Raw genomic sequence first — 9,989 nt, 5'->3', positions numbered from 1 at the left:
TGTTGTAAGAAGAGAGTCTGACCGAAATGCAGCGTGTAGGTTACTCATGACTTTAATGAATGACAACGGTACATGAAATAACTGAATTACGAAAACAACAAACGAAACGTGAACTAATTACAGCCTATCTGGTGACTACAACACAGAGACAGGAACAAACACCCACAAAATACAAAGCGAACTCAGGCTACCTAAATACGGTTCTCAATCAGAGACAACGACAAACACCTGACTCCAATTGAGAATCGCCTCAGGCAGCCAAGCCTAACTAGACACACCCCTAATCATACACAATCCCAATTAATACAAACCCCCTAATTTTTCTAACCTCTTCTCTCTCAGGAGTCTGGGGAGATAAGAATGTCAGAGCAGAGTTAGGACACACACACACACACACACACACACAAAACAGTCCTCTTTATGTTACGATAAATGAGTGATGAGGTGTGGAGTCAGGCGCAGAGAGCAAAAGATGTGGGAAAAACACGCTTTAATGTCCCGGAACATAACATGAACAAAAGTAGGAAAACAAATGATCAGAAATATAAACGGACAGCGTGAAACCCAAATGCAAACAAAAATACACTCAAACAACAAAACAGACGAACAAGCCCGCACGAAACAGAAGCGGGCTGAACAAACTATATATAACCCTACCCTAACAACCAAACAAGAAACAGGTGCTACCAATTAGACAGAACTAAAGGAACACAGAACAACGGATCGGCGATAGCTAGTAGACTGGCGACGACGACCGCCGAGCGCCACCCGAACAAGAAGGGGAGTCACCTTCGGTAATATTCGTGACACTTTAGTCTTTACATGAAAGGGCCCTAGGCAGAGCGGGGTGGAGAGGGGTATATGTAAATGAGAATGTATGTGGTTAGGTGTGTGTGTGTGTGTGTGTGTGTGTGTCTGTTTAAGTACTATGCATGTTTATTCAAGTGTGTGTGTGTGTGTGTGTGTGTGTGTGTGTGTGTGTGTGTGTGTGTGTGTGTGTGTGTGTGTGTGTGTGTGTGTGTGTGTGTGTGTGTGTGTGTGTATTGGCTATCAGTCATGCTTGATGTCAGTAAAGGTTGCTCTCCATGAATCAAGAGTGAGCAGCAGAGCAGAGCACAGATTGAGGGGCCAACTCATGGTTAAGTCTCTTCTCATTTATAAGCACAATCTCACAAAGGGAGGGGTGTGTGTGGTCCTGTGTGTGTTTGTATGTGTTTTGGGGGGCAGTGTGTGTGCATGCGTGTGTCTTGGGGGTCATTGTGTGTGTCTTGGGCGGCATTGTGTGTGTGTGTGTTGGGGGGCATTGTCTGAGTGTGTGCGTGCGTGCTTGTGTGTGTCTTGGGTGGGCAGTGTGTGTGTGTCTTAGGGGGCATTGTGTGTGTGTGTGTGTCTTGGGGGGCATTGTGTGTGTGTGTGTGTGTCTTGGGAGGCATTGTGTGTGTGTGTGTGTTTGTGTTTCTTGGGGAGCATTTTTGTGTGTGTGTGTGTGTCTTGGGGGGAATTGTGTGTGTGTGTGTCTTGGGGGGCATTGTGTGTGTGTGTGTCTTGGGGGCATTGTGTGTGTGTGTGTGTGTCTTGGGGGCATTGTGTGTGTGTGTCTTGGGGGCATTGTGTGTGTCTTGGGGGCATTGTGTATGTGTGTGTGTTTCTTTGGGGGCATTGTGTGTGTGTGTCTTGGGGGGGCATTGTGTGAGTGTGTTGGGGGGCATTGTGTGAGTGTGTTGGGGGGCATTGTGAGTGTGCCTTGGGGAGCATTGTGTGAGTGTGTTGGGGGGCATTGTGTGAGTGTGTGTGTGTGTTGGGGAGGGGGGGATCAAACACCTCCTACCCGTGCCTGTGATGTAATACAATAATAACATAAATTATCTGGTCAGAAGAGTATAGTTGACATTGATGAATTGTAGGCCATGACATCGTTGATCAACAAAGCAGAGACAAAAAAACCCTGAACACCATTTCCCAGCAGCACCTGGGAAAGACCACAACTGTGTTCCCCTAACTCACGCTCTCTCTCAATTCAATTACATTCAAAGGGCTTTACTGTCTGTCTGTCTGTCTGTCTGTCTGTCTGTCTGTCTGTCTGTCTGTCTGTCTGTCTGTCTGTCTGTCTCTCTTTCTGTCTCTCTGTCTGTCTCTCTGTGTGGTTGTGTGTATGTGGTTGTGTATGGGTGTGTGGTTGTGTATGGGTGTGTGTGTGTGTGTGGTTGTGTGTGTGTGTGTGGTTGTGTCTGTGTGTGTGGTTGTGTCTGTGTGTAAGGGTTGTGTCTGTGTGTAAGGGTTGTGTCTGTGTGTGTGGTTGTGTCTGTGTGTGTGGTTGTATCTGTGTGTGTGGTTGTATCTGTGTGTGTGGTTGTGTCTGTGTGTGTGTGGTTGTGTCTGTGTGTGTGGTTGTGTCTGTGTGTAAGGGTTGTGTCTGTGTGTAAGGATTGTTTTAGAGCCTGTGCAGGTTACTCTAGTCCACTGGGGCAGTGTGGCACCATTAAACCTGATAGGTGATAAGAGACAGACAGACAGGCTGTCAGACTATTCTGTTAGCTGACCCTGATGTCAGATATCTGTCTCTGTCTGGCTCATTGTCAAGGTCTCAAAGACAAAAACATCAGACCTTCAACCCAGTTGGAGCTGCCTACTTTTCTCGGGTCTCACTCACTTTTCTAGGGCCTCACTCGCTTTTCTAGAGACTCACTCACTTTTCTAGGGTCTCACTCCCTTTGCTAGGGTCTCACTCCCTTTGCTAGGGTCTCACTCGCTTTGCTAGGGTCTCACTCACTTAGAAAAACCCAATTCCGTGGATACTTCCTAAATGGCACCCTATTCCCTATATAGTGCACTACGCTGGTCAACATTAGTGTACTATATAGGGAATAGGGTGCCATTTGGGTGGCAGGTTTAGAATATATACCCAGAATGCATGACTAATACATTGCCTAATATTATTGACTGGTTCTGTTGGTGTGGGAATTGAAGCTTCCTTATCTCTTGGATCTCGTTCAATAGACATGGCACGAGCTATAGTTATGATTCACGTAATCACATTTTTTATTTTGTAGTTTTACCGAAAGAAAGAGAGACTAAACATGATTGACCGAAAAGGAGGAGGAGGGGGGGGGGTCACTCTTCTTTCCCCCTTAAGTTTTTCATATTGGAGGAAAAATGACGTGATCGATTTTCTGTCTGTTTCTCACTCTGCAGGAATATTAAAGCAGACAGTGAGATTTCACACGCTTCTCTCCTCTCTCATCCCCATCACCCTCCCTGCTCCACCCTCCACCCTCTCACCCCCCATCCCGCTACTCTCCCCCCTCCATACTCTCCCCCATCCCCCTACCCCTCTTCCCTCTCCCCTACCCCTCTACCCTCCACCCTCTCACCCCCTTCTCGCTACTCTCCCCCTCCATCCTCTTCCCCGATCCCCCGATCCCCCTACCCCTCTCCCCCCTTCACGCTACTCTCCCCCTCCATCATCTCCCCCCTCCATCCTCTCCCTCCTTCACCCCTCCTTCATTCTCCCTCTTCCCCCTCTTCCCCTTCCCCGTTCTCCCTCCATTCTCCTCTTCTTCCAGGGGGGCAATTATATATGGCCACCCCCTCTCAGGGTCAGTGTGAGAGGAGGGCTTTGATGAAGGGGTGGATGGATGGAGGGAGGGAGGAGAAGAGGAGTGTATAAGGGAGGAGTGGAGAAGGCTAGCTTGTAGCCTCAGGCACAGACCTGTCATGTAGGGTTTTAGAAAGCGCTGCTTCAGCGTTGGCTCATCGGTTGGCTGCGTTTTCCACCAGGATCTGAAGGTCTGTCTGTGTGTGTGTGTGTGTGTGTGTGTGTGTGTGTGTGTGTGTGTGCTGTGAGTGTATTCACAGGCGGAGTGTAGATTTAGCAGAACTAATTAAGCTGATGCTAAATCTCACCACATTACTTTATCATATTTGGTTGCTTAAAGAGCTATACCCTTCAGTCCTCTGAAGGACAGACCTGAACCCTACTGTTCAGTCCTCTGAAGGACAGACCAGAACCCTACCCTTCAGTCCTCTGAAGGACAGACCAGAACCCTACCCTTCAGTCCTCTGAAGGACAGACCAGAACCCTACCCTTCAGTCCTCTGAAGGACAGACCAGAACCCTACCCTTCAGTCCTCTAGGCTCTAGTTAATGGTAGGAAGACTGAAGGACAGACCAGAACCCTACTGTTCAGTCCTCTGAAGGACAGACCAGAACTCTACCGTTCAGTCCTCTGAAGGACAGACCAGAACCCTACCCTTCAGTCCTCTGAAGGACAGACCAGAACCCTACCGTTCAGTCCTCTGAAGGACAGACCAGAACCCTACCCTTCAGTCCTCTGAAGGACAGACCAGAACCCTACCGTTCAGTCCTCTAGACTAGTTAATGGTAGGAAGACTGAAGGACAGACCAGAACCCTACTGTTCAGTCCTCTGAAGGACAGACCAGAACTCTACCGTTCAGTCCTCTGAAGGACAGACCAGAACCCTACCCTTCAGTCCTCTGAAGGACAGACCAGAACCCTACCGTTCAGTCCTCTGAAGGACAGACCAGAACCCTACCCTTCAGTCCTCTGAAGGACAGACCAGAACCCTACCGTTCAGTCCTCTAGACTAGTTAATGGTAGGAAGACTGAAGGACAGACCAGAACCCTACCGTTCAGTCCTCTAGGCTCTAGTTAATGGTAGGAAGACTGAAACAGACCAGAATCCTACCGTTCAGTCCTCCAGCCTTAGTTAATGGTAGGAAGACTGAAGGACAGACCAATACCCTACCATTCAGTCCTCTAGGCTCTAGTTAATGGTAGGAAGACTGAAGGACAGACCAGAACCCTACCGTTCAGTCCTCCGGCCTTAGTTAATGGTAAGAAGACTGAAGGACAGACCAATACCCTACCGTTCAGTCCTCTAGGCTCTAGTTAATGGTAGAAAGACTGAAGGACAGACCAGAATCCTACCGTTCAGTCCTCCAGCCTTAGTTAATGGTAGGAAGACTGAAGGACAGACCAGAACCCTACCGTTCAGTCCTCTAGACTAGTTAATGGAGGAAGACTGAAGGACAGACCAGAACCCTACCGTTCAGTCCTCTAGACTAGTTAATGGAGGAAGACTGAAGGACAGACCAGAACCCTACTGTTCAGTCCTCCAGCCTTAGTTAATGGTAGGAAGACTGAAGGACAGACTAGAACCCTAACATCCAGTCCTCTGAAGGACAGACCAGAACCCTACCCTTCAGTCCTCTGAAGGACAGACCAGAACCCTACCTTTCAGTCCTCTAGACTAGTTAATGGTAGGAAGACTGAAGGACAGACCAGAACCCTACCGTTCAGTCCTCTAGGCTCTAGTTAATGGTAGGAAGACTGAAGGACAGACCAGAACCCTACCGTTCAGTCCTCCAGCCTTAGTTAATGGTAGGAAGACTGAAGGACAGACCAGAACCCTACCATTCAGTCCTCTAGGCTCTAGTTAATGGTAGGAAGACTGAAGGACAGACCAGAACCCTACCATTCAGTCCTCCGGCCTTAGTTAATGGTAGGAAGACTGAAGGACAGACCAATACCCTACCGTTCAGTCCTCTAGGCTCTAGTTAATGGTAGGAAGACTGAAGGACAGACCAGAACCCTACCGTTCAGTCCTCCGGCCATAGTTAATGGTAGGAAGACTGAAGGACAGACCAATACCCTACCATTCAGTCCTCTAGGCTCTAGTTAATGGTAGGAAGACTGAAGGACAGACCAGAACCCTACCGTTCAGTCCTCTAGACTAGTTTATGGTAGGAAGACTGAAGGACAGACCAGAACCCTACCGTTCAGTCCTCTAGACTAGTTAATGGAGGAAGACTGAAGGACAGACCAGAACCCTACTGTTCAGTCCTCCAGCCTTAGTTAATGGTAGGAAGACTGAAGGACAGACTAGAACCCTACCATTCAGTCCTCCAGCCTTAGTTAATGGTAGGAAGACTGAAGGACAGACTAGAACCCTACCATTCAGTCCTCCAGCCTTAGTTAATGGCAGGAAGACCTGAAGGACGGACCAGAACCCTACTGTTCAGTCCTCCAGCCTTTGTTAATGGCAGGAAGACCTGAAGGACAGACCAGAACCCTACTGTTCAGTAGACTCCAGTCTTAAGGCCTATGTAGACTGATTGGATTTAGTCTTGGATTCAGTATTTTTATGATTTTCACGTCACATTGTGCGATGTTACCGGATTAAAATCTTTATATCAACCTGGTCAGATTGTATGATTACCTTCAGTTGTGTGATTGGCTTGCGTGGCTGCATCAGCTGCAGCGGTGTACTTCATGTGTGTATGTGCCATGTCATGTGCCATTTCATCTTTGTATGGATGTGCCATTTCATCTTTGTCTGGATGTGCCATGTGCCATTTCATCTTTGTCTGGATGTGCCATTTCATCTTTGTCTGGATGTGCCATGTGCCATTTCATCTTTGTCTGAGCCTACGACCGCACGTAGTGGTATTGAACCAGCAGACCTAGACCCTGTCACACTGAACGAGCCAAGATGTAGTGGTACTGAACCAGCACACCTCGACCCTGTCACACTGAACGAGCCAAGATGTAGTGGTACTGAATCAGCAGACCTAGACCCTGTCACACTGCACGAGCCAAGATGTAGTGGTACTGAACCAACAGACCTAGACCCTGTCACTCCGAACGAGCCAAGATGTAGTGGTACTGAACCAGCACACCTAGACCCTGTCACACTGAACGAGCCAAGATGTAGTGGTACTGAACCAACAGACCTAGACCCTGTCACACCGAACGAGCCAAGATGTAGTGGTACTGAATCAGCACACCTAGACCCTGTCACACTGAACGAGCCAAGATGTCGTGGAACTGAATCAGCACACCTAGACCCTGTCACACTGAACGAGCCAAGATGTCGTGGAACTGAATCAGCACACCTAGACCCTGTCACACTGCACGAGCCAAGATGTAGTGGTACTGAACCAACAGACCTAGACCCTGTCACTCCGAACGAGCCAAGTTGTCCGACAATCGCTTCCGACCTAAGAATTTGTCCACGACGATGAACTTTTGTCTGTGACCTCAAGATCGTGGCATAGGATGGCTCAAATCTTATTCTGTGTTGACTTTACATGTACATGTTAGTCATTTAGCAGACGCTCCTATCCAAAGAGACTTACAGTTAGTGCAGTCATCTTAAGATAGCTACGTAGGACAACCATATCACAATCATAGTAAGTACATTTTTCTTCAATAAAGTCGATATCAGCAAATTTAGAGCTAGTAAGGAGAAAAAAAATGATATAAAGTAAAGTGTGAATGATAGGGGTGAGAAGGGTGTGTGCTTGGGGTGGGGGGGTGTTGTGGGATTATTTAAGATACTCTTTCAGGAAGGTTTCAGATGTTTTCAGAAGATGGACAGGGACTCTGCTGTCCTAGCATCAGGGGGAAGATGGACAGGGACTCTGCTGTCCTAGCTTCAGGGGGAAGATGGTTCCACCATTGGGGAGCCAGGACAGAGAAGAGCTTGTACTATGCTGAGCGGGAGTTGCCATCCCATAGGGGTGGGAGGGCCAAGAGAACAGAGGTGGCAGAACGGAGTGTTCAGATTGGGGTGTAGAGTTTCAAAAATATATATATTTCACCTTTATTTAACCAGGTAGGCAAGTTTAGAACAAGTTCTCATTTACAATTGCGACCTGTCCAGGATAAAGCAAAGCAGTACGACACATACAACAACACAGAGTTACACATGGAATAAAACAAACATACAGTCAATAATACATTAGAAAAATACGTCTATGTACAATGTAAGCAAATTAGGTGAGAGAAGGGAGGTAAAGGCAAACAAAGGCCATGGTGGCGAAGTAAATACAATATAGCAATTAAAACACTGGAATGGTAGATTTGCAGTGGAAGAATGTGCAAGGTAGAGATATAAATAATAGGGTGTAAAGGAGCAAAATTAATTAATTAATACATTAGGAGGAGAGGTAGTTGTTTGGGCTAAATTATAGATGGGCTGTGTACAGGTGCAGTAATCTGTGAGCTGATCTGACAGCTGGTGCTTAAAGCTAGTGAGGGAGATAAGTGTTTCCAGTTTCAGTGATTTTCGTAGTTCGTTCCAGTCATTGGTAGCAGAGAACTGGAAGGAGAGGCGGCCAAAGGAAGAATTGGTTTTGGGGGTGACCAGAGAGATATTCAGTACCTGCTGGAGCGCGTGCTACAGGTGGGTGCTGCTATGGTGACCAGTGAGCTGAGATATGGTGGGACTTCACTTAGCAGGGTCTTGTAGATGACCTGGAGCCAGGGAATTTGGTGACGAGTATGAAACGAGGGCCAGCGAACAAGAACGTACAGGTTGCAATGGTGGGTAATATATGGGGCTTTGGTGACAAAACTGATGGCACTGTGATAGACTGCATCCAATGTATTGAGTAGGGTATTGGAGGCTATTTTGTAAATGACATCGCCGAAGTCGAGGATCGGTAGGATGGTCATTTTACAAGGGTATGTTTGGCAGCATGAGTGAAGGATGCTTTGTTGCGAAATAGGAAGCCAATTCTAGATTTAATTTTGGATTGGAGATGTTTGATGTGAATCTGGAAGGAGAGTTTACAGTCTAACCAGACATCTAAGTATTTGTAGTTGTTCACATATTCTAAGTCAGAACCGTCCAGAGTAGTGATGTTGGACGGGCGGGCAGGTACAGGCAGTGATCGGTTGAAGAGCATGCATTTAGTTTTACTTGTATTTAAGAGCAATTGGAGGCCATGGAAGGAGAGTTGTATGGGTTGGTAACACAGTGTTGGTAACACAGTGTCGAAAGAAGGGCCAGAAGTATACAGAATGGTGTCGTCTGCGTGGAGGTGGATCAGAGACTCACCAGCAGCAAGAGCGACATCATCGATGTGTACAGAGAAGAGAGTCGGTCCAAGAATTGAACCCTGAGGCACCCCGATAGAGACCGCCAGAGTCCTGTACAACAGTCCCTCCGATTTGACACACTGAACTCTATCAGAGAAGTAGTTGGTGAACCAGGTGAGGCAATCATTTGAGAAACCAAGGCTACCGAGTCTGCAGATGAGGATGTGGTGATTGACAGAGTTGAAAGCCTTGGCCAGGTCAATGAATACGGCTGCACAGTATTTTTTCTTATCGATGGCGGTTAAGATATCATTTAGGACCTTGAGCGTGGCTGAGGTGCACCCATGACCAGCTCTGAAACCAGATTGCGTAGCGGAGAAGGTATGGTGGGATTCGAAATGGTCGGTAATGTGTTTGTTGACTTTGCTTTCGAAGACCTTAGAATGCAGGGTAGGATAGATATAGGACTGTAGCAGTGTGGGTTAAGAGTGTGTCTCCCTTTGAAGAGGGGGATGACCACAGCTGCTTTCCAATCTTTAGGAATCTCAGACGACACGAAGGAGAGGTTGAACAGGCTAATAATAGGGATTGCAACAATTTCGGCAGATCATTTTAGAAAAAAAGGGTCCAGATTTTTCAGCTCTTTCAGAACATCAACAGACTGGATTTGGGAGAAGGAGAAATGGGGAAGGCTTGGTTAAGTTGCTGTGGGGGGTGCAGTCCTGTTGACTGGGGTAGGGGTAGCCAGGTGGAAAGCATGGCCAGCCTTAGAAAATGCTTATTGAAATTCTCAATTATAGTGGATTTATTGGTGGTGACAGTGTTTCCTATCCTCAGTGCAATGGGCAGCTGGGAGGAGGTGTTCTTATTCTCCATGGACTTTACAGTGTCCCAGAACGTTTTTGAGTTTGTGTTGCAGGAAGCAAATTTATGCTTGAAAAAGCTAGCCTTTGCTTTCCTAACTGCCTGTGTATATTGGTTTCTAGCTTCCCTGAAAAGTTGCATATCACAGGGGCTGTTCGATGCTAATGCAGAACGCCATAGGATGTTTTTGTGTTGGTTAAGGGCAGTCAGGTCTGGAGAGAACCAAGGGCTATATCTGTTCCTGGTTCTAAATGTCTTGAATGGGGCATGCTTATTTTAA

Source organism: Oncorhynchus gorbuscha, linkage group LG07 (assembly GCF_021184085.1).
Source record: "Oncorhynchus gorbuscha isolate QuinsamMale2020 ecotype Even-year linkage group LG07, OgorEven_v1.0, whole genome shotgun sequence".
Taxonomy (NCBI): domain Eukaryota; kingdom Metazoa; phylum Chordata; class Actinopteri; order Salmoniformes; family Salmonidae; genus Oncorhynchus; species Oncorhynchus gorbuscha.
Note: the sequence above shows the minus strand (reverse complement) of the source record.